This window comes from Meriones unguiculatus, chromosome 2, assembly GCF_030254825.1.
Source record: "Meriones unguiculatus strain TT.TT164.6M chromosome 2, Bangor_MerUng_6.1, whole genome shotgun sequence".
Classification (NCBI taxonomy): domain Eukaryota; kingdom Metazoa; phylum Chordata; class Mammalia; order Rodentia; family Muridae; genus Meriones; species Meriones unguiculatus.
Window position 1 is genome coordinate 151,608,962 of NC_083350.1, and position 27,167 is coordinate 151,636,128.

Sequence of the window (27,167 nt, forward strand, 5' to 3'; positions counted from 1 at the left end):
ATACCTATATTGGAAATGTTTTAACTGCACAAAAAAACACATTAATTTATTCAAATGAAAAGAAATGCCTAAAATTCATTGGTACCTAGATATTCCTTTTGCCTCCAAACACCTTACAATACAGTGAAATATTTTATTGTAAATTAAACACATGTGAAACTATATAAATTGACCCCCCCCAAAATGGTAACAAAATGCGCGAATTTAAATGTATTCAAGATTGTGTTTATCAAAACTGTTATTAAAATGTACAACTTTTCAAAGAAAGTATATTTGAAGGTCAACATGAGTAACTATAAAAATTAATTGATTATTACATATATAAAAGCTAATAATTTTTACATGCATACTTAAGCTCATTAAAATGGAAAGAAATAAAGGAACTATCATATCAAAGCGAGTAATTGCAAATCCCAACAAAATGGCATCGCCTAGGGGAACAGAAAGTGACAAAAAAAAAAGTTTAGATTATGTGGTTCAAAATCCTTTTGATGAGAGCAGAAGAAATAAGAACATTATATAAAACATGGAAGTACGTCAAAGTAAACAAAGTTATGTGGAAGCAATCACTCATATATTTCAGACACATTAAGAAGTAAAAAATGGAAAAATCAGAGGAAACAATGAAAGTTTAAAAAATATTGAGGAAAAACCATAAAATTTGGACATTTGACAAATTCAGAACAAATTAAATAAACAGAAACACAAAGTAGAAACAATACTACTATAGTCCAATGTAAACAAAATGATATTCTAAACAAAAGATTGAATAAAGCAGTTATTTACACAATCTCAGGTTTCCAAGATGGCTGTGATATATCTACAATATATTCTGTGCTAAATATTTAAGAAAGAACTTGAAATGGCAAATATTTCTAAAGGAACAACTGATACTACAGGTAAGCAACAATATAAAAAGTTAACACAGGTATGATGAGCAAGTACCAAACAAAATTGGCTCAATTAGTGAATTATTGCTATCACCAAATAAAATTAACTTATTACCTTTCTTAAAAACAAACTCTCCCTTGGTTTCTCAAATTGTTTATACTGTCTGCCTGCTTCTCTTTGTGAGCTGCAAGCCCTCAAGAGTTTCCTGTATTGCATGTTCGTTTTCTTTCTTTCTTTGTTTCCTTATGTCTGTCTTTCTTTCTTTTTGAAGTCCTGGTAATTGGATATGGTGGGGGTGGGGAGGTTCATCTGTGCCAAGAAAGTGCTTGCCTGCTGAGTTACACACACAGAACATGATTTTCTTTAGATCTGTAACTGACACATGTCTTTATGATAAGGGCTTGCAGACTGGTAACTCTAGCTCTTGTTTTTCCGATCACTGGGATCTCACATCCAATTTACTATAATAGCTTTGTCACAGGGGCTGAAATTCACCTCAAAGTTGGAATGTGTGAATTCTAGAATTTTTTTCACACATTACAATTTTGCTTAGACAAATAATTTTGGACATTTTTTTTCTTGAACATTGCAACTTCAAAGCCTCAGGTCTTCATTGCTCTGTTTTCAGAAACAATACAGAAATTACTGGTCTATTTAGTAACAGATGCCTCAAAAAGTATTTAATCAAACTCTTTGAGAATTGTTAAAAAATTACAATTTCCATCCTTAATTTTCAAAATAGTAATTCAGATATTATATTATTATATTTATTACATATATTTATAATATATATTATATATTATAATATATTTATTATAACCCTTGAATACATTAATTAAAGGAAATATTCCAGTAAATGGTGTATATATTTCTGTCTGATAATTGGGAATAATGTAGTAGCATTAAAGCTGTTGTGAGAGATAAATATGTATATAAATTTAAATATTACTTTCATAAGTTATTATTTGGACATTTTACATAGGATTTTCATTGTTAAATGAAAGGCACACAACAAGATACATATTTGCATTAAACTGGCAATATAAAATGAGAACTGTTATAAGGAAATGAATGCAAGTAGAAGAGGAGAATTATAGATATGGACAAATGTCATCTCTTAACATTATTCTTTCTTAAAGTCTATTATCCTGGAATTAATAGTTCTCATTAAAATCAATATAAATACATGAACATCATATAATTTTCAAAAAGTACATGAACATTATTGTATAATGTTATAAAGGTTTCTCTTAAGAGAGATACAAATAATAAACAGCACAAAAAACAAGTAACCATTTTTCTGGAACACAAAGTGTTTATTTTATTTTACTGAAGATCCTGAGGTAGAAAGCTTGTCTATGACTAAAGTGAGAAGCTTCACGGTGGCACTGATGATTTAAGCTATACTCAGTTAGAAAGAAGAAACTTTAATTCTCATTTCCTATGTATGAATTTCCCATACCTTTTCTGTAAGATTTCTTTTTTTTTTCTTTTCCATAATTTTATTTTTCTCATTAGTTACATTTTGTTAATTCTGTATCCCAGCTGTATCCCTAATTCCCTCCCCAATCCCACCCTCCCTCCCTCATCTCCTCCCTGCCCCTTTCCAAGTCCACTAGTAGGAGAGGACCTCCTCCCCTTTCATAAACACTGATTAACTGTTGCTTCATGTTATTTCTGTTCAATTTTGAAGAATTTTAAACAATTTTGTCAGTGATCCATGAGCCATGATCATGTAGTCCTCTACATGTTCTTAGGCCAATTTCAATTTTAATAATGATTTTTGTGTTCACAAGGACAGGAATTTTTACTGGAAAAAAGTAACTTCCTATACTAGCAATATATATGTATATATATATATATATATATATATATATATATATATATAGGAGGGAACAGTATACCAGAAATACTAGAAATGTAGCTTCGGTATTTTAGATAATTGCTGTTATCTCTCCACATAGATATATCCCTGAACAGCTTTCTTATATTATCAGGTAAAACATGGTCAAATGATGACATTAAAACACAAGGTGTTCAGATTTTTTGGTTCTATTGAACTCAGTGGCTGGTTCTTTGTTCACCTCCCCCTGAGGGGAGACCAAACTTGCAGGGACACACAAAAAAACAATGCACCAAGTCCTGATGAGATCCTATAAACTAGGGTCAGATGGAAGGGCAGGAGGACCTCCCCTAGTGGTGGACTTGAAGAAGGGCATGGGAGGAGATGAGGGAGGGAGGGTGGGATAAGGAGAGAAGGAGGGAGTGGGATATAGCTGGGATACAAAGTTAATAAACTATAACTAATATTAAAAATAAAAATGTAATAATTTTTTAAAAGTAAAGTATCTAAAATTGGACACACAAAGTGGCTAATTAACTCAAACTTTTTTATAACTCTTTTTCTTAATTTTTAATTTTTATTATTAGTTACATTTTATTAACTTTGTATCCCAGCTGTATCCCGCTCCCTCATTCCCTCCCAATCCCACCTTCCCTCCCTCATCTCCTCCCTGCCACTTTCCAAGTCCCCTGATTGGGGAGGACCTCCTCCCCTTTCATCTGACCCTGTTTTATCAGATAACTTCAGGACTGGCTGCAAAGTCCAACTTTTTAAGCAGAAAATATATATATATCTGTGTGTGTGTGTGTGTATGAACCATGTATATTTATATAAGATATGTTCATAACTCTCATATCTCTTTTTTGCTTTATATACACACATTAAATATGTACATATAATAACAACTATTTCTACAAGATGTGAGATACAGAACATTATTTATTTGATTTCAAATTTGTACCCTCAACTGTAAACTTTGCAATTAGGTGAGAAAGAAGGTAGCGCAAATTCTCCATGGTGTATTGATCTTTTTATTACATAGCAATCATTATACATGTTTATTTAAATTATGTTATTACCCATTTTATCTGCCTTTCTATATTTATTATTAATATTCTTTTTTTAGAAATTAATAAACTGGCAGTGATTCAAAATTGCAAAGCTTCCTCTTCACAGCTAGCCAGGACTGCAATTAATATAAGTTCAGAGTTAATGGACTCAAAGCTCTCACGTTTAGTATCTACATATAATGTGAGGCCAACGAACCCAAAAGCTGTGTAGACCCTGTAGGATTGGGATAAACATCTCCAAAGCCATGAGGAGAGATGCTGTAGCATTTTCCAAAAGTACTGGAGTTAAGACTATGAGAGAGAAATACTGCTCAAAGAGTTTTCTTCAGAAGCTCAGAGAAACACCTGCATATCTGCCTGCACTTCCTATAAAAATATCTGCATAATCATTATTTGGGATTCCATATGGACAATTCTATGTATTCTGGAAGTGCAATTGTAACTGCAATGAAACAGCCCTCCTGCTTAAAAACATTTTTTTTCTTTCTATTGAAAATTTGTCATTTTAGCTCAGTCTTACTGTTTAACAGTATAACAGTCTGATTTAGGAAGAAAAAAAAAAAAAGAACAAGCCTTCTCTATGGATAATATTTATGTTACAGGCATCTTCACGTGGACTAAATGGTAGAAATGCAAAAACGATGTTATTTCTTTTTTATTTTCTTTTTTATTAATTACACTTTATTTACTTTGTATCCCCCCATAAGCCCCTCCCTCCTCCCCTCCGGATTGCACCCTCCCACCCCCTTCATCACAAATGCCCTTCCCCAAGTCCACTGAGAGGGGAGGTCCTCCTCTCCTTCCTTCTGATCTTAGTCTATCAGATCTCATCAGGAGTGGCTGCATTGTCTTCTTCTGTGGCCTGGTAAGGCTGCTCCCCGCTCAGGGGGAGGTGATCAAAGAGCAGGCCAATCAGATTATGTTAGAGGCAGTCCTCAACGCATTTTAAGCTCTTACCAAGCTTAAAGCCCAGCATGTATTTGTGAAATCATGCATCCATTTCCTAACTCCACTGAAATTATGTTTTAAAAGATATTTCACTTTTAACTGTTAGAACTTTTTATTTTTTTATTAATTACACTTTATTCAATTTGTATCCCCCAATAAGCCCCTCCCTTCTCCCCTCCCGATCCCACCCTCCCTCCTCCTTCTTCAGGCATGCCCCTCCTCAAGTCCACTGATAGGGGAGGTCCTTTTATTTTAATCTTGTATAAACAACCATGAGGAAACTACACTATTTGATTTCTTCAACAATTATAAACGAATATTGTTTTTGTCTTTTGTTTCATCTCAAAACACAATATTTCACTAATTTATGCATTTATATGTAGGACTATATTTTTTGAGAAAACTGACTTAATTCTTCATTTTATGTTTCTTTTTAATGATATTTTATTCATTTTTGTGGCACTAGTGATTCTAAATACACAGAGATTGAAACCTGACTTGAACCAAAAATGTGGCCTGAATTCGAATTTCATATTGTGATCACAGATTTGGGGTTTTCCAAAAATGGCCATCCACAGTGAACTATCCATCTGACTGTTATTCTGAGTGTAACAATAGAGTTTCTCCATTTCACTTCTAAATCCAGGTAATTAATTTCTAATTCTAGGGAGTTATAGAGTTAGTTTTTAACTACTGAAGAGATATTACTTACTGGTCCAAACTACCATGAACTGATTGATTAAAAAATGATACATGGAAAATTTTCATTGTTTGTTTTATTTTCCTTTTCCACCAGACTTAGAGATGTCTAAAACCAATTAAAGTAAATAGACTATAAGTTGGAAAGTTCATTAATTTTCTGAAAATTTCAAACATGTCCTAATCCTGTTGAGAATTCTGTCAACTAGTCTTTGTTGACTTGTGTTTTTCCATGACTGTTTTAAATTACACATTAAAAAAAATGTACCATGAACTTCAATATATTAATAACATACTTGATAATATTTATTTTAATAATTTAACAGTATCTCGACTTTACATGTTTTTCCCTATTTGGTGCTCTATTATTAATGGAAATGTAATGAAGTAGCTATGATTCAGACTTTTGAATGAAGAATCAAGAAAAAATTGTGGGACTTGAATTGTTTTCTTACACCATGTGGACAAAGTATATATTGGTTGGAGCTAATAATTTTAATTATAAATATTTTTTAAAAATTGTTTTTACCTATTTTATATAAATGGAAATAAAATAATTAAGCTTTACATAAAAACTGTGTATCTCAGCAGTAAACTATAACATGTTTTAATTAAAGTTAATTAATAAAATTTTAATTTTATCAATTTTATTAACTTACATTATCAATCTTTACTGAAGAATACTGTATGAATGAATGTGAAATACATGGGCCATAAAGAGCAACTGAAGAAAACTATTCCACATTGGAGAATATAGGGGCAATTAAATGATAGGAAAATAATACATTTTGAGAGCAGAAATTAATATCATATGATACTATAAATAACTATATATCTATATAAGTCTTATGTAAAATGTGAGAATAAGCCATTGGGCAAAAGTCAGAGCTGTATCCTTAAAATAAAAGACACAGGATATAAATTATGGAGGATGCTTATTACTAAAGCTGCAAATGAATTCATAGATGAGATAGTCCTGGGTGCAGCAACAATCAGGTGATGATTTAAAGCAATTATTTGGCACCCTTATCAGTTCGACAAAATAAAAATGTATCTATAAGTTTTTACATTACAGTAAAAAGAAGTAGATAGGTGCAAGTCATGTCGGAATAAATGTAAATCAAAGTACTTTTGAGTAAATTTGTTTCATATTCTACACTCTTTAAAGAACAAATGTAAGCCTCTGGTTTCCCATTATAGAAATACATCTTAGCCCCCCCCCCATCAGTGGACTTGGAAAGGGGCACGGTGGAGATGAGGGAGGGAGGGTGGGATTGGGAGGGAATGAGGGAGTGGGACATGGCTGGGATACAGAGTTAATAAAATGTAACTGATAAGAAAAAAATAAAATTAAAAAAAAAGACTTAACAAAAAGAAAGGTCCTTAAATACAAAAAAGAAAGAAAGAAAGAAAGAAATACATCTTAGATAATTGTGTGACGATGCCAGCAGCAATGCACTGTTGTGTTGAGATGATTTTAATGACACATCAGGGTACAAATGTTCAATGAGAAGGTTAACCATTATCTATATCACACTGTAGCCATGGCAGCACAGTGGTTAGTAACCCAATTGCTGAGACCACAACTTTCTGACAATGGATGATTGCCTTCACATTTTGACCTTGAGCAAGGAAATTGCATCTGCTACTTCTCTAGCAAAGCCCAGATAACAGGGTTTGTTCTAATTAAATGAAACAGACTAAATACCACTTCTAGTAACCATTACAGAGTAGTCAAACAATGAAAATTGATTAATATTACTTTCGTTGGTCTTCTTAATTTTATTCATATGGTAAAATATCTAAGATCTTGTACTGAATAGGCTAAAAACATGTAGATACAAATTGACTCTTAACACAAGTTTATACTTCCAAGGCAATTTATTATATTTTAAATAGATAAATTTACATATGTTTATAAAGACATTGACCACGGTTATAGGAAGTAAACAAGAAAGTGGAAAGGAAGGTTATTCTGAAGCATTGAAATTGAGGAATAAGCTAGGTAGTATTTATTTCTGACATGCAGTTTTTTAATAAAGATATTTTCTTCTAAATTTGCATTAGATTTATTTATATTATATTCTTTGAGTAAGTACTTTTTCCTGTACATACACATTCAAAATACATGTGTGCACGGTATTGGCAAATATCATAAGGGTACATCCATGTCTCTTGAACTGTAGTTATGGATGGTTATGAGTTGCTATGTGAATGCTGTGAACTGAACCCAGATCTTCTGCAAAAACAGCAGTGCTCTTAATCTCTGAGCCACCTCTCAAGCTCAAGGAAGCCATTTCTTGCATAATTAAAATATTCATCTGATATGCTGAGCAGATTAAAGAAATTCATTAATAAAAATGAGGATATGTAATATAGAGATAGGAATGTATTTACATGATGGAAAACTATGATCTCCAATTGTCTAAAACAGTAGATAGTGGCTTGGGCTTTCTCTTTGGTGAAGCTGATAATAACCATTAAGTATTAGGAAATCATTTCTCCCAGCAGAGTAACTTTTATAACTTTATTATGAGTTATCTCCACATAGGCACCTCTCACATGTTTCTTCTAGATCAGGATCTAGTACTCAGAATGCAACGCCACTCACTGTATTTAATCTTCAATGCAAATAATTGCTGCCTATAGAGAAAATACTCAGTCGTAACAGGGAGCTCACCAAAGAGTCAAATATCACTGTAATTGACATAAAAATAGCTTATTAACATTTTTACAACACAACCAACTGAAATAAACAGAACACTCTTAATTATAACATCTGGTACCAAACTATTCTTGTTTGGGTGATAACTTAAAAAAATGGCTAGGCAAATTTCACAGACTTCTCATCAAGCAACAGCTGTTCCTTTCAATGGAAATGCATGTGTGTTCGAAGCATGAGCGATGCTTAATTCTGTTTAGTTCTTTGAGAAAGAGCTTTCCGTGGGGTGCAATACGGAAAGAAAAATGGCTTCAGATGTTTTGAATGAATGCTATACACTGGAGTTCCTTGTGAATTTTGGCATTCTTGCAGCCACAAGTTTTTATGCAAATCTTACATCCAACTTAGGTATTTCTGAAGACTGTGTTCTTCAAGACAGTTTTTTTTTTTTTTCCAAGTGCTCCTGGGCACCTTCAGGCTATCCATTATTTGAACCATTTATCTTCATAAAAGAGTTTGGTTATGAGCGATTACTTACAACACCAAAGCATAAAAGAAATATATATAGTTCATCTACTCTTGAATGTGTTTTCACCAGATTCCCTTAGGATAATTCTTGTTTCGACTTAAGCTATTAAATTTTTTGCTGAATTCAAATCACCTCATCATGCTGAAACATGTGGAGACAAACAGCCACAGATGTTTGCCTGAAGGTTCAAGCATATTTAAAGGCAACTTAATTATAAGACACTATGAGTTTTTTCCAATTAATTTGAAGTTAAATATTCTGCATCTGTTGATTGTGTTAGAAAAAAACCTAAAGAAATATTTACTTTACATGTGATAGTGGTTTGTAGCCAATGTAAATATATATATATAAATTTTAATATATATATATATATATACATAAATTTTAAACTTATGAAATTATTCATTTGTGGTACTGTTAAAGATAATAGCAAAATCATACAACACTAAAATTCCAACCTTTTCAGTTGTACTTGCACATATGCCTGGACTTCCTTGTGTGGAAAAAATTCTGCATAACACCCAATGACACCTAGAGTCTGATGAGAGGACTTAATTCCAAAGAACCAGGCAGGCCCAGTCAGGTAGCCACAGCAGGAATTCCCCTTTCTGACTTTAAAAGGTGCCTTAAAGCTACCCTCAGGATGACCATTTTGTGAAGAAATTATCTTCATAATTAATGTTCTTTGTTTTTGCATACCATCTGAAGATGGGGTCTTTCTTTTGCAATTAACAGACCCTAACACCGGTAACTTCCATCTAATATGATAATCATTATTAAAATTATTCTGCCCATGCAGCAACAACTCTCATGCTTTGAGAGTTCTCCCTTTCCATTTGCAGAATGTATACCATGATATAAGACCGTATGACAAATTTGTCTCATTAGCAATGAATTCTGAGCATGAAAATGAAATGAAAAGGCTTATCTTTCATCCTAGGATAAAATTTTCTTTTAGGGTTAGTAGTTTGACTAAATGTAATATAATAATCTTTATTAATATGCCCCTTTTCTCTCTTCCAAATATTAACAAGTTTTTAAGAATTCTTGCCCACTTTTGTCTATACTGAACAAATACATTGTAGAGTGATTAGTAAGTATTTTCTTTTGCTTTATTTTTTTTCATTTCTCGCTGTATTTCGTTTCCCTCATTCTATCTTACATAAGAGAAATGCACTTTTCCTTCCACAAAAGGAAATACAATGCATTCATGATTTTCTACCACATACCCTTTTCTCTCCTGCATTTTCTTTTCTTTATATGTTCTTTTCCCAAGCTCAATTTTAAATTTGATACAAAATCACTCATATATGCACTAACAGTTTTGTGAAAGTAAGGTTTACCACACCTTAGACAGATGACCAACTCTCACTAACACATATTATTTTGGGGTCTCTGTGGTGATCATAGCCCTCAAGGAAAAAAATCTTGAAGAGATGAAAATGAAAATCCAGTACACCCAGACTTGGTCAGTCAGGTGTGTTCAAAACTTCCAGAAAGTCTGATCCTGTGATTTAATTTAATCAATGTAGAACTTTTGGAGGGAAAAGTCCAAAATTTTGGCAATTCTCAAACAAATGATAGTAACCTGGAAATTTTTTGACAAAAAAACAAAAAAAAACAAACAAACAAACAAACAAAAAACTGTAAAGTACCTGTTACCTTTATCATAAGAATTAGTTCTATTTAGTGGGAAACAGCAGACTAGAGGAAGGAAGGATACGCATAAGGGTGTTTTCTACTATTGGAAGCTGCAATGTACAAAAGGTTTCTATCAGAAGAATGAGTTTTGTTCTTTATTATTCTTTGCCATTATTCCTCTTCCTAGTATCTTACGTATTTCTTAAATTTTGACATTTATTTTTACTTTAACCAATTGACAGCTCTTTTCTATCTTCTCAGTCAAAACTGTTGACACTTTTATATTTTAACTTGTTTTATGACAGCTGGCCTCATGACCTGCTGATTTTCTAAAATTCTATAACTATTTGGTATGCTAGTTTTTAAACCTGTATAACTTATATAAGCACAGTCATTTACCTAACCTGACCTGCTAAGGAAGAAATCCTCAATGTTTTAGACTCATTTTTTTTCCCACTAACATGGTTCTCAGGCATAAGATAAAGCATCTGGTTTGTGATAGCGAGTCTCAGTCTTATATAAATATTGTTTGCTTGCTTATTTTTGAGGCATTTCACCGTAGCTCAGGAGAGCTCATCTTCCTGTTCATTTTCCTTTTTGTGGGCTTGTAGGTATGCACCAACAATTCCCAGATCATCTACTAATGATCTGAAAACTTGACTTCTCTTTGGAAACAGAGAAAGGTACAGCAAGGACAGGTTCACTTGAGCTCTCATCATGCACTCCTTTACCCAGTGACATGATACTTGTACAAACACTTGAGGACAGAAAAGTTACATAAAGAGAGCCTTCTCATATTAAAATACTGTAACTCTTTAACCCAGATATGAATATGTATGTGAAAAACATAATATTATTTAGTGCTTGATATTGAGTAAATGTATAGATTACCATTGATTAAAAATATAAACTCAGAACCACACAGGCATATTCCACTTAAACCTGTTCCTAAGTTAAAATTCTCTTCCTAGAAAGAAAAAATGGGTGATGGTGGCACATACCTTCAATCACAGCACACGGGAAGCATTCAGAGGCAGGTGGATTATGAATTTGAGGTCATCCTCGTCTATAGAGCAAGTTCCAGGAAAGAAAACAACATTCTTTTTGAGGGGAAGTTGGGATGACTGTTATGAGCTGACCCTGTCTTTAGTATGTTTGCATAGTCATAGTCTGTGACTTGCCTTCTATGGGTCATGAGTGTACATGAGTGTACATGCTTTCCTTAAAGCAATCATAGACTCTTTCCTTTCCAACTTACAGTAGTACATTGGTTAAAATATCAATTGAATTATTAATCCCACAGTTATCTTCAGTTATTTGCTCTACCTGTTGCTTGGAGAAATTAATTACATGATTAAGTTTTTCAGATAAGGTTTTGTGAGAGATTAATTTTGGTAAGCTTATGCACCCCTTCTTTGTCTTCTTTTTCTGCTGCTGCTGCTGTTATTACAGTTATTATTATTTCAATTTGTATCCTGGCTGTGACCCCTTCCTCATCCCCTTTCTGTCCAACTCTCCCTCCATTTTCCCCCAATCTTTCCTAATCTACTGATAGGTGAACTCTTCCTCCACTACTATGACCCTAGCCTATCAGGTCTCAGGACAACCTACTAGATCCTCTTCATCTGTTTCCTAGTTGGTTATGATACCAGGAGGAAGACATCAAAGAGCAGGCAACCAGCTTCATGTCAGAGACTCCCCCTGCTCTACTTACTAGGGAACTCATAAGAAGACTGAGCTGACTATGGACTATATCTGAGCAGGGGTACTAGTTCTTCTCCATGTCTGGTCCTTAGTTGATACCCTCAGTCTCTGAAAGCCCCCTGGGCCCCACATTTTTGGCCTTGCTGGTCTCCTTGTGGAACTCTTGTCCCCTGCGGATCTATCTATCTTCCTCTTCTTCCATAAGACTCCCAGTGACCTACCCAAGGTTTAGCTATGAATCTCTGCATCTGCTTTGATTCCCTGTTGGGTGGAGTCTTTCAGAGAACATCTGTGGTATGCTTTAATCCTGTTACCTCTCTTCTAAAATTTTCAGCGTCTATCCTCTTTGCTCTTCTGAATGAGAACTAAGTATCTTCCTAGTATCTTTTTGTTGTTTACTTTCTTTAGGTCTGCAGATTTTAGTATGTTTATCCTATGTTATATATGGCTAATACCCACTTATAAGTGAGTATATACCATGTATATCTTTCTACTTCTGGGTTACCTCATTTACAATGATCTTTTCTAGTTCCATTTATTTGCCTACAAATTTTATAATTTCCTTGTTTTCAATTGCTGAATAGAACTCCAATTTCTGGAGTTCCACTTTTGGCTGAGGGGTATCTAGGTTGTTTCCATATTCTGGCTATTACAAAAAAAATTTGCTATGAACATAGTTGAGAAAATTTTCTTGTATGATTGAGCATCTTTCAGATATATGTCCAAGAGTGGAATCACTATTCCGAATTTTCTGAGAAAGCACCAAATTGATTTCCAAACTGGTTCTACAAGTTTACATTCTCACCAGCAATGGAAGAGAATTCCCCTTTCTCCATATTCATTCCAATATTTGTTATCATTTTTTTTTCTTCGCCATTCTGATGGGCATGAAATTGAATCTCTGGGTCATTTTGATTTTCATTTCCCTGATGACTAAGAATGTTGAAAATGTTCTTTAAGTGTTTCTCAGCCATTCAGTATTCCTCTCTTGAGAATTCTCTGTTTAGCCCTATACCCCATTAATAAATTGGATCAGTTAATTTGTTGGTCTTTAATTGCTTGAGTACTTTATATATTCTGAATATTAGTTCTCTATCAGATGTAAGGTTAGTGAAGATATTTTCCCAGTCTGTAGGATGTCGTTTTGTTCTGCTGACAGTGTCCTTTGCTATACAGAAAATTTTCAGTTTCATTTATTGATTTTTGATCTTAGAGTCTGAGTGAGCTGTTGGTGTTCTGTTATGGAAGTTGCCTCTTTTGCCATTGAGTTCAAGGCGCTTCCTCACTTTTTGCTCTAATAGATTTAGTGTTTCTGGTTTATGTTGAGGTGTTTGATTTTCTTGGATAGAAAATTAACTCAAAAAATAAAATCAGTAGCCCTCCTGTATAAAAAGACAACGTGCTGGAAAAGAAATTAGAGATATAGCATTCTGCACAATAACCACAAATAAGACAAAGTTCCTTGGTGTAACTCTAATGAACAAGGGAAAGAACTGTATCAAAACAAAACAAAAAACTTCAACTCTCTGAAGATTGTAATTGAAGAAGATATCAGAAGATGGATAGATCTCCCATACTCAGAGTACAAAGGGTCATCCCACCAAAAGCAATCTACAAATTCAATGCAATTTCTATCTAAATACCAACACAATTCTTTACTGAACTTGAAAAAACAATTCTCAACCTAATATGAAAAAAAAACTAGAATTGCTAAAAAAAAAAACTGTATAATAAAAGAACTTCTAGAATTATCTCCAACACTGATCTCAAGTTGTACTATAGAGCAACAGTAAATTAAAACATCATGGTACTGCCATAGAAACAGACTGGTGGATCAATGGAATAGAATTGAAGACCCAGAAATAAGCCCATACACCTAAGGACACCTGATTTCTGACAAAAAAAGCCAAAACCATACAATGGAAAAAAGACAGCATCTTCAACAAATAGTGCTTGCCAACTATTTGTCTGCATGTAGAAAAATGCAAGTAGATTCATATTTGTCACCCTGTACAAAAGTAATGTCCAAATGGATCAATTGTGATAAGCTTAATATTAAATATTACAGGTTTTATCAGGAACTACTTCATGAGCCATTTTATATCATATTGTACCTCAAGATGTCATATACTCTTCTTTATCCATTCAGTTCCCACCAGTTCCACAAGCAAAGAGCAGTTTCCCCATCATGTTGGCTAGGAGGACAAGGTCCACACTGCTACATGAGCCTGAAGTGTAGTCAGGATGTGTGCTTTTCCTTCTGCAACCTACTCTTCCGTGCATTTATGTCCTTAATGTTACAAATAGAAGAATCCACACTGACTTAGACAGCCTGCCATTCTTCTTAGGTGACACTTGGGTATCCTTGCCACATGGCTTGTTTTATTGTGACTAATGTCGACTTTATTTCCAGATGAAACTATATCCTATGAAAATTTACAGGACCCTGTTAGAAGCACCAAGTCATAATGTAGCATTATAAGCCCCTAAACCCTTTTCAAAACAGAAACATTATCCAAAACAATACCTAGTGGTTTTCCAGCAGGTTTTGCATAGAACATCAGGGATGGTTAATCTGCCACCTATTGTGTTTGCTTTACCTTTCAAGTAAAGCACACTTCTAAAGAAAATTGTGTCATACACTACACTTTTACTTCATGAGATTTTTAGATACCACCTACTAACAAATGATATTTATTAAGAAACAGTCCTCAAAAACACCCTTTGGATGCCACTTGCGAAGAGTTTTTTTTTTTGTTTTTTTTTTTTTTTTTTTCAATGCAGTTTATTCAGGAACCTTGAACAATCATCTGACCCTGGGGAAAGCCAGCCCACAGCTTAAATAGCCTCTGGGTAGCCAACCCCAGCGAAGAGTTATTTTTAATTTTTGATGTACAAATTAAACATAAATATACATACCCAAGGTTTTACAGGTTCGATTGTCATATTCTCTATACTGATCTCATTTCCATGTTCAATTGGTACCTGAAACATAATACACTAGGCTGAGAGCCAGTGTCTGATCTCCATAACATCCATGGAGCTGCACAGCAATGTGTCATATTGATTTATGACCATAGGCAGAACAGAAAATCTGTGGCGCTACATTCCCAGAAATCAACAGGCCATTGTTAACTTCTCTAAGATGGGAGACCATCCAAGGACAGTAAATGTGGATTGCGGTGAGCATCTCATAAACTGATTTATCACGGTCCCTTTTTTTTCCATTTGTTTTGCCTACATTATACACTATAACAATGATATCCACTGGAGTCCAATTTCCCTTTCTCGCACAAAACAAGCCAAGAGGGTTCTACCAGCCAGGGCATTTTTTTGAAGACAGTGGCAAATGGGAGTTAAGCATTATATCCTGATCAGAGCTGTGTGCTGGAAAATATTGCCATGGCTTCCCTCCATGGCAATGTAATATTCTTACAAACGTCTTCTCCATCTGCTATGATTTCATCCTGTTTCCAAACATTTCCTCTCAATCTCAGCCCATGGAAGTCATCACACAGAATGTTTACTTTCACAGCCAATAACAGGAGTCTTGTTAGCACGCCCAAACAAATGTTAGAAGATTCCACAGAGAACCTCAGGACTGTTTGTTTAGCTTTGCAATACAGCTGCCTTCACCCTTAGTCCTAATTTGGCCACCCTGGCAGTTATGATCCACCACAAATTACCTTTCAGAATAGGCACAGTCAAATTAAATGACATGGATATCACTGTTGGAGTACAAATATGACTTTCCTCTGGTGCACATAAACGCATACCTGAGCTTGGGAACACTGTTCACAGTAAAATAAAAGTTTTAGAGGTGAAAAAGTTATATAAAGTTAAATCCAATTGTGCTTTCCCTCTCAGTATTTCCAGAAACTATGTAGTAAATGTGGATTTTTCCCTCCTCTGGTTGTGCTGAGAGCACAACAATTAACTATGCTAATTATTATCATTACATACGTTATCTCTCTCTAACACTTAAAATAAAATCGCATAAGTAATATTTCTGGTTCAGCCAGGGGCACTGGATACATCATCTAAGTCATGTTACCTGCCTATCAAATATGTTACAAAATAAGCAGCTACTATAGTCAGACACTAAGTGAAGAGTTTTGTACTGGCAAACTTAATGCTTCCATTTGGTTATTAACAACATCATAAAATACCCAGACTATGCTGGAATCTCCTCAGTTATTACCTGGGATACTGTCTACCTTACTAGAGCTTATGCATTTAGACTTCCCTTCGGAATACTCAGTGAGTAAGTTTGTACCTACGTAAAATGTGTGTGTGTGTGTGTGTGTGTGTGTTTCATAGTCTCAGAGAATGATATTTGACATATGTAATCAGTCAAGGTGCAAGATCTTAGACACAGTGTCTAGCTCTCCTCCACTATGGCTGTTTCAGATCTGGCTTTAATACCTAATACTGGTGAGCCTTTTATCATTCTTATAACTTCACACAAATTATAGTAAATGGCCTTTAATCTTTAACTGAGCCCAAGTTTCTCATTCCATTTCTTTTATATTGCATGACTGTAACTAAGTAGGATAAATTGAGCTCCAATTTAAAAAACCTCCCCTGTTATAGATGAACTATATTTTTACTAGTACACAAAGAGATGGTTTTTGGCTCACACCCACCTTTGAAAGACAGATCACTTTTTGTCCTTATCTTTTGCCTGCTTTTTTATCACTTTCGCCTAGTGTGGGGACCATTGCCAGGCCACAGAGGAAGAAGACTCAGGCAATCAGGCAGTCCTGATGAGACTTGATAGGCTAGGGTCAGATGGTAGGCAAGGAGGGCTCCTCCTTTCTGAGAAATAGGGAAGCACAGATATCAGAAAAAAGAGAGGGAGGGTGAGACCTGGAGGAGTTGAGGGAGGGGGCTATAATCGGGATTTAAAGTGAATAAATTATGAACAATACATTTAAATTTAAAAAAAGAAAATTCTATTGAGATCCATCATTTTTTATTTTTTATTAAATTTTTATTTTTATATATTAATTATAGTTTATTCATTCTGTATCCCAGCTGTAGCATCCTCCCTCATTCCATCCCAATCCTACCCCTCCTCTCTCATCTCCTCTCACACCTCTCTCCAAGTACACTGATAGGGGAAGTCCTCCTTCCCTTCCATTTGACCCTAGATTATCAGGTCTCATCAGGAGTAGCCGCATTGTCCTCCTCTGTAGACTGGCAAGGCTGCTCCCCCCTTAGGGGGAGGTGATCAAAGAGCCAGCCACTGAGTTCATGTCAGAGACAATCTCTGTTTTCCCTTACTAGGAAACCCACTTGGATATTGAGCTTTCTTGGGCTACATCTGAGCAGGGATTCCAGGTAACATCCATGAATGGTCCATGGTTGGAACATCAGTCTCAGAAAGGACTTCTGTGTCTAGATTTTTTTTATTCTGTTGCTCTCCCTTTGGAGCTCCTGTCCTCTCCAGGTCCCACTATTGCCCCTTTCTTTTCTTAGCTTCACTGCACTCTCCCCAATGTTTGGTTAATAAGTCTCAGTATTTGCTTTGATACACTGCTGGGTAGAGTCTTTCAGAGGCCTTCTGTGGTAGGCTCCTGTCCTGCTTCCTGTTCTCTCCTTCCTTCAATGTCCATCCCATTTGTCCTTCTGAGTGAGAATTAATCCTCCTACCCAGGATCTTCTTTCTTGCCCAGTTAAGGTGTACAGATTTTGGTATGTTTATGCTATAGTATATGTCTAAAATCCACTTATAAGTGAGTATACACCAGGTGTGTCTTTCTCTTTCTGGGTTACTTCACTCAGGTTGATCTTTTCTTATTTCCACCATTTTGGATGCAGATTTCATGATTTCCTTGTTTTTAATTGCTGAGTAGTGTTCCATTGTGCAAATGTACCACAATTTCTATATCCATTCCTCAGTTGAGGGACATCTGGGTTGTTTCTAGGTTCTGGCTATTATGAATAAATCTGCTTTGAACATGGTTTAGCAAATACCAACCCTATATCTGACATTGGTCTAATATCCAGAATATATAAAGAACTAAAGAAATTAAAAAAAACAAGTCAAGTAATCCAATTTAAAAAATGGAGTACAGAGCTAAACAGAGAATTCTCTGTACAGGAATATAGAATTCAGTGAAACATTTAAAAAATAGTTAATATCGTTAGTAATCAGGGAAATGCAAATCAAAATAATCCTGAGATTTCACCTTACACACATCAGAGTGTTTTAAATAAAAAACTCAAGTGACAACGCATGCTGGAGAGGTTGTGGAGAAAGGGGAGCCCTCCTCCATTGCTGGTGGGAATGCAAACTTGTACAACTACTTTCGAAATCATTCTGGCACTTTCTCAGACAATTAGGAATAGCTTTCCTCAAGATCCAGATATACCACTCCTATGCAAATATCAAAATTATGCTCAAGTACATTTTTTAATTTTTTTATTATTATTTTAAAGAAAATTTATCCCAATGAGCTGATACTCAATGTCCACATCTGATTTTTAATTTATACCTGCTGTGCTCACAACATGAAATATTTGTTTCATCTAATTGCACCTATACTAGTAATGCCCATGTACATCTCAAAAAAATGTATATACATATGTGTGTATGCATACATAAACCATATCTTCCAAGGATAAATTAAATGCTCTAAGCCAGTCCCCTAGTTATTTTTTTTCTACTGTAATCTGTATTATTAATCATGCACTCAGTGTTCTCCTAGATGATATAAATCCTTTATTCTGTCATTTACCCTAGCATTCATCTTAATCATATGAAAGGAAGGTCTTCTTGGTGACTCAGGCAAGAGTGAAATAAGTTGACTTCTTTAGTATATATATATGAAATTCTACTTTACCAAGGTCAGATGATATTGCATCATAACAATTAGCAGTGTCTTGTTAAAAATAATTGAGGATGGCCAATGATAATTCAGCAGCTGAATTCATTTCATCAAATAATGTGTAGTGATAGAATTGGAATGTAGGCTCCATAATTAATTTCAAGAACTTTTGCCAGCATACACTCATGCGTCATTTATTGGTGGGTAGCCAGCTCTTTAATAAATTGTCCACATTATTCAGTCATTACCTCATTCTGGTCACCAGTTACATGAAGAGTTCTATACTTAATCAGTGACTTGAGGCTCTCCCAAGGGGACTTCTCATTTTTCCAAATACCAGAAAAAGAGAAGATGGTTTTCTAGTGAATGAAAATCCAATCTAAGGTTGGTACCTTACGCCTGTCTGCTCTGTTATAGGTTTGTCTTTTCTCACTGTGATAGCCAGATCCAGTAGCAAACTTTCTGCCTGTATCCCTGCATGCTTGTTCTCCTTGTGGTTGACAAAGCATACAAGTCCGTTCTGCTTCCAAACGGCAGTGGGAAAGCCCTCCTTCCCCAATCCAATAAAGTTTAGTTGTTTCAGTTCAACACTGGAAACCCAATCTTGCTATAATCAACTTTTCATTGTATATTACGACATTTTATAGGAAAAGAAAACAAACTAACCATTATAATGTAGCGAGACAAAAGATGATATTATTCTGCCTGATGACCTAATGTGAACTCACAGAAATATCCAATTGTCAAACCAGAAACATCAACCAGAAACCTGGACCCACATCACACTTTGATAAAAACTACAGAGAAGGACAATGCAGCCAGTCCTGATGAGGCTTGATAGGCTAGGGTCAGATAGAAAGAGAGGAGGACCTCCCCTATCAATGAACTTAGAGAGGGGTATGGGAGGAGATGAGGGAGGGATGATGGGATTAGGAGGGAATGAGGGAAGGGGCTACAGTTGGGGTACAAAGTGAAAAAACTGTAATTAATATACGTAATTAAAAAATTCAAAGACACAACGTTAAAGCCTGGATGGAGTAAGAGTGCTCTAGGCCACTGCTTATACATCAAATGTACTCTGGACCTGTCTTCCAGATTTATTATCTAAGTGACATATCTTGCACACTATTATTTTCTTTCTTTTTTATTTATTTTTTAATTTTTTTATTTTATTATTATTTTTTTATCAGTTACATTTTATTAACTCTGTACCCCAGCCGTGTCCCGATCCCTCATTCCCTCCCAGTCCTTCCCTCCCTCCCTCATCTCCACCGTGCCCCTTTCCAGGTCCACTGAAGGGGGACCTCCTCCCCATTCATGTGATCCTGTTTTATCAAGTATCTTCAGGACTGGCTGCAAAGCCCTCCTCTGTGGCCTAACAGGACTGCTCCTCCCTTCGGGGGTGGGGAGACCAAAGAGCCAGTCATTGAGTTCCTATTAGAAATAGTCCTTGTTCCCCTCACTTTGGGAAACCAATTGTTTACTGAGGTACCACAGGCTACATCTGAGTGGAGGTTCTAGGTTATATCCATACATGGTCCTTGGTTGAATGTCAGTCTCAGAAAAGACCCTGTGCCCAGATATATTTGGTCCTTGGGGAGCTCCTATCCTTTCTCCAACAGACTAACTCCCCTTCTTTCTTATGATTTCCTGTACTCTGCCAAAGGTTTGGTCATGAGTCTTTGCTTTGAAAACACTGCTAGTCAGAGTCTTTCAGATGCGCTCAGTAGACTCCTGTCATACGTTCAATGCACATCCCATCTGTTTTTCTAAATGAGGATTGATCATCTTACCCCATGTCCGCTCAATTGATTATCTTTTTTAGGTGTATAGATTTCATTATGTTTATCATATCTTATAGGTCTATATAAGTGAGTATATCCCATGTTTGTCTTTCTCCTTCTGGGATATTTCACTCAGAATGATCTTTTCTAGATCCCACCATTTGCCTGCAAATTTCATGATTTCCTCCTTTTTGATTGCTGAGTAGTATTCCATTGTGTAAAAATGCCACAATTTCTGTACCCATTCCTCCGTTGATGGACATCTGGGTTGTTTCCAGGTTCTGGCTATTACAAATAAAGCTGTTATAAACATGGTTGAGCAAGTTTCCCTTTTGTGTACTTGAACGAACTTTGGGTATATACCTAGCAGTGGTATAGCTGGGTCTTGAGGAAGCACTATTCCTAATTGTCTTAGAAAATGCCAGATAGCTTTCCAGAGTCATTAGAATGCATCTTCTTTATATTTACTGACTTTATTGGATTAATATTTTCCAGGAAAATATAAATTTAAATTTACCAATTTGTAGTATGATTCTTTGGGGAGTTATAGGCAATTATATACAACAGATGAAATCATTTCATAATTTGAGAGTAAATTAACTTTTATTCTCAAAGCTAGTCTTTGTGTCTTAACACATTAGTAATAAAAGTAAGAAACCAAAACACCTGGGTTTCTTTTGTCAAAGCTCCAACTATTAAAGAGGAGTCTGATGTAATGCCATCACATACCAGCTTTTCACTTGAATATTGATGGATTTCATGCTGAAAGTTATTTTGTTAAACAAATCCATATTTCTGTCAAGTTTGTATCTTCATATATTTTTCAAAAGACAGAATAGAATTAAGCTTACAATTCAGTAGATTTCTCCCAATATATTTCTCTTCAATACCATTTTTCATCTATAATCCTGTAGCATTGCTAATATTGAAGAATATTGTAGTTCATATCTAGGTGGAGATTCACTTAAAATGTTAGGGCTAATTTTTATACTTGACATTTTAAATCTTATTTTTCACTTTAGTTTAATTCTGGCTGCTATAAATGTCAATTTGATTATTGAGACGTGATTAAGCATCATTTATTCTGTCCATTTCATAAAAACTAAATTCAAAGTTATTTCTTCTCCAACATATATCAGATTACCCAAATCTACAAAAAGTATTGTGCTGGTTTATGCATAGATTCATGCTCTCACACAGACAGATCTTTAAATAGGAGTTTTCTTCCTTAGATCTCTGCAAGTCCCTGGATGCTATAACATGACTGACCTGATAAAACTATAACGCTGATTTTGTGCATTTCCAATAATTCAGACCCTTCATGCTGTGAATGTGATCGGGAAAAAGCAAATCAATCATATTAATAGTTATATATTAATAACTATTATTATTATTATCTATTATAATTTATTCACTTTGTATCCTGGCTGTAGCCTCCTCCCTCATCTTCTCCCTGTCCCACACTCCCTCCCTATTCCCCACTTATGTCTTTTCCTTAGTCCACTGATTGGTTTGTTCCTCCTCCCCTTCCATCTGACCCTACCCTATCAGATTTCACCAAAGCTGGCTACATCATCTTCCTCTGTGGCCTGGGAAGGCCGCATCCCATGGGGGAAGGTGATCAAAGAGGCTGTCATTGAGGTCATGTCAGACATAGAACCTGGCCCATTTACTATGGAACCCACTTTGAAAACTGAGCAGGGATCTAGGTCCTCTCCATGTATGGTCCTTGGTTGGAGTGTTGGTCTCTGCAAGCCACTCTGAACCCAGGTATTTTGGCTCTGCTGTTCTCCTTGTGGAGTTCCTGTCTCCTCCAGGTCTTTCTAACTCTTTCATAACATTTCCTGCATTCTGCCCAAAGTTTGGCTATGAGTCTCAGAATCTATTCCATACCCTGATGGGCAGTGTTTCAGAGGGCTCCCTTGGAAAGTTTTTGTCCTGCTCCCTCTGTTCTCCTACTTGTGATATCTATCCTATTTGCCCTTCTCAATGAGGTTTCAGCTTCTTCCCTAGAATCCTACTTGTTGTTTACCTTCTTTAGGACTATAGATTTTAGTATACTTATCCTAATATTCACTTACAAGTGAGAATATACCATGTGTTTCTTTCTGCTTCTGGATTACTTCACTCAGGATGATCTTTTCTAGTTTCCACCATTTGCATCCAAATTTCCTGATTTCCTTTTTTTAATTGCTAAGCAGTATTTCATTATATAAATATACCACAATTTCTGTATCCATTCTTCAGTTCAGGGACATCTGGGTTGTTTCCAGATTCTGGTTATTATGAATAAAGCTACTATGAACATAGTTGAGCTAACGTCCTTGTATGGTTGAGCATCTTTCAGATATATACGTAGTTCCTGAGGAAGCAATATTCCTAATTTTCTGAGAAAGCAGTTAATTGATTTCCAAAGTGGTTGTAAAAGAGTACAGTCCCACTGGCAATTGAGGAGGTTCTCCTTTTTCAACAACCTCTCCAGCATGTTTCATCCCTTGAGTTTTTGATCTGATGGGTGTAAGGTGAAATCTCAGGGCCATTTTGATTTACATTTCTAGGATGACTAAGCACTTCTTCAAGTTTTTCTTTGCCACTTGCTATTCCTCTGTTGAGAATACTCTTTTTAGCTCTGTACTACATTTTTTTAAATTGGATTATTTTGTGTGTTGGTGTTTAACTTCTCAAGTTATTTATTTATATAGTCTAAATATTAGCCCTCTGTCAGATGTAGTGTTGGCGAAGATACTTTCCTAGTCTGTAGGTTGTTATTTTGTTCTATTGACAGTGCCCTTTGCTTTACAGAAGTTTTTCAGTTTTAGAAGGTCCTATTTATTGATTGTTGATCTTAGAGCCTGTGCTGTTGGTGTCCTGTTCAGAGAGATGTCTCCTGTGCCAATGAGTTCAAGGCTCTTCCCCACTTTTTCTTCCAACAGGTTTAGTGTGTCTGGTTTTATGGTGAGGTCTTTGACCTCTTTGACTTTCCCTTGGTGCAGGGTGATAATTATGTATCTATTTGCATTTTAAAAGTACATACTCCAACCAAGGATCATGTATGGAGATAAGGTAGAACCCCTGCACAGATGTAGACCATGACAGTTCAGTGTCCAAGTAGGTTACATGGTAATGGGAAGAGGGACTGCCTCTGACATAATCTGATTGGCCTGCTTTTTTATTTCCTCCCCCTGAGTGGGGTGCAACCTTACCAGGCCACAGAAGATGACAATGCAGCCACTCCTGATGAGATCTGATAGACTAAGATCAGAAGGAAGGAGAGGAGGATCTCCCCTATCAGTGGACTTGGGGAGGGGCATGAATGAAGAAGGGGGGGCGGATTGGGAGGGGAGGAGAGAGGGGCTTATGGGGGGATACAAAGTGAATAAACTGTAATTAATAAAAAAAAGGAATTGTAATTTTTATCTTCCAGTTCGTGGAATATACACAATTTACTTCACGAAAACTCTTATCACAGAGACTGAATATGTATATACACCACTAATATCACTCGTGATAGAAAGATTTCCTATTATTTAAATAAATGCTTAGACTATCTGTTTCCAGTTTTGTTTGCTACTCTCAGCTAGTATAATCAACAAAATAACTTCTTTATTTATAGAATAAAGAATTTTTCTGTGTAAGATTCTTCATCATTTCTTTCTCACAGCTTGCTTTATGTTCTGTTCAATAAACAATTAACATGACCTTTACTTGAAGACACAGGTGGTAGACATAGAAGGAAGTCCATAGATCAGAGTGGTGCCACTCATGGTTTAAATTATTACAAGAGTTAGATGATTTATGTAGAGTGGCACAACCACAAATTAAACCACTTTGAAGGATTTAAAGCTCTCAACATAGGCTCACATGAGGCTAGTAATAAAAGCACTTACTGCCAAGATCCTGAACGGTGAATCACATAGTAAAGGGGTGATCTGACCCCATACTCAGGTTCCTTACACCTTCATGCGCACTACTCATGCACTGATCTCCTACCTCCACAAGCTTGTAAATAACAGTAAAAGTAAGTGAAATAGATTAAAATATCAGTAGAAATGGAGAGAACTATGCATTGGGTATCATTTTCCTACGAGTAGATTAGAATATAGTTAAAATTATCCACTAACCATGGCCTTTGACAAATAGATTAAATACAGATATCTTGTCAAATGTTAAGTTAAAACACTAAGTGCCTAAAATTAATAACAAATGTTTTCATGAAAGTATTGAATAAAAGACAGAAATTGTTCCCTTAAAATCAAACTGTTACATTTTTGTATTTTCTCGATATTCATCTGAAACTTCGCAGGAGTAATTTGTAAATCTCTGGAAAAAAAATTCTGAAAAATAGTTTAGTCTGTAGAAAACAGAAACTCATGAAACAGAAAAAAATAAGTAATTGCTCACATGGATATTGAGTTTTATATTGTGCCTACAAATATTACAATCAAAGTATAATCCTAAGAAAGCAAAGGAAAAAAAAAACATTTCTTTTGATGACGGTATCCTTTGCTTTACAGAAACTTTTCATTTTCATGAGGTCCCATTTATTGATTGTTGCTCTTAGAGCCTGTGCTGTTGGTGTTCTGTTCAGGAAGTTGTCTCCTGTGCCAATGAGTTCTAGGCTGTTCCCCACTTTTTTTTCCAACTGCTTTAGGGTATCTGGTTTTATGTTGAGGTCCTTGATCCACTTTGACTTTAGTATTGTGCAGGGTGATAAATATGGATCTATTTTCATTTTTCTACATGTAGACATCCAGTTGGTCCAGCACCATTTGTTGAAGATGCTGTCTTTTTTCCATTGAATGGAATTGGCTTCTTTGTCGAATATAGAGTATTCATAGGTGTGTGGATTTATTTCTGGGTCTTCTATGCGGTTCCATTGATCCTCCTTTCTGTTTCTATGCCAATACCATGCAGTTTTTATTACTGTTGCCCTGTAGTACAGCTTGAGATTAGGAATGGAGATACCTCCAAAACGACTGCCTACAGATTGAGAAAGAATCTTCACTAACCCTTTATCTGACAGAGGACTAATATCCCGTATATACAAAGAACTAAAGAAGCTGAAAAGCAGCAATCCAAGTAATCCAATTAAAAAATGGGGAACAGAGCTAAACAGAGAATTCTCGACAGAGGAATATCGAATGGCAGAAAAACACTTAAAGAAATGCTCACCTCATTAGCCATCAGGGAAATGCAAATCAAAACGACCCTGAGATTTCACCTTACACCCATCAGAATGGCCAAGATGAAAAACTCAAGCCATAACACATGCTGGAGAGGTTGTGGAGAAAGGGGAACCCTCCTCCACTGCTGGTGGGAATGTAAACTGGTACAACCACTCTGGAAAGCTATCTGGCGCTTCCTAAGACAAATAGGAATAGTGCTTCCTCCAGACCCAGCTATACCACTGCTAGGTATATACCCAAAGTTTGTTCAAGTACACAAAAAGGACACTTGCTCAACCATGTTTATAGCAGCTCTATTTGTAATAGCCAGAACTTTGAAACAACCCAGATATCCATCAACGGAGGAATGGGTACAGAAATTGTGGTATTTTTATACAATGGAATACTACTCAGCAATCAAAAAGGAGGAAATCATGAAATTTGCAGGCAAATGGTGGGATCTAGAAAAGATCATTCTGAGTGAAATATCCCAGAAGGAGAAAGACAAACATGGGATATACTCACTTATATAGACCTATAAGATATGATAAACATAATGAAATCTATACACCTAAAAAAGATAATCAATTGAGCAGACATGGGGTAAGATGATCAATCCTCGTTTAGAAAAACAGATGGGATGTGCATTGAATGTATGACAGGAGTCTACTGAGCACATCTGAAAGACTCTAACTAACAGTGTTTTCAAAGCAAAGACTCATGACCAAACCTTTGGCAGAGTACAGGGAATCATAAGAAAGAAGGGGAGTTAGTCTGATGGGGAAAGGATAGGAGCTCCACAAGGACCAAATATATCTGGGCACAGGGTCTTTTCTGAGACTGACATTCAACCAAGGACCATGTATGGATATAACCTAGAACCTCCACTCAGATGTAGCCTGTGGTAGCTCAGTAACCAATTGGTTTCCCAAAGTGAGGGGAACGGGGACTATTTCTAACAGGAACTCAATGACTGGCTCTTTGGTCTCCCCACCCCCGAAGGGAGGAGCAGTCCTGTTAGGCCACAGAGGAGGGCTTTGCAGCCAGTCCTGAAGATACCTGATAAAACAGGATCAGATGAATGGAAAGGAGGTCCCCCCATCAGTGGAATTGGAAAGGGGCACGGTGGAGATGAGGGAGGGAGGGAGGGACTGGGAGAGAATGAGGGATCGGGACACGGCTGGGATACAGAGTTAATAAAATGTAACTGATAAAAAAATAAAAAGAAAAAAAAGAAAAAACAAAACAAAACAAAACAAAAAAACATTTCTTAATTATTTATTGATTTTAAGCAACTATATCTGTAGTCTTAGGCATATTCTTTGATGAAGGGCTTTGCAAAATTTAATAAATGAAACGTACTCCTAGGATATTATGAGAGTTTGTACATGGCAACAA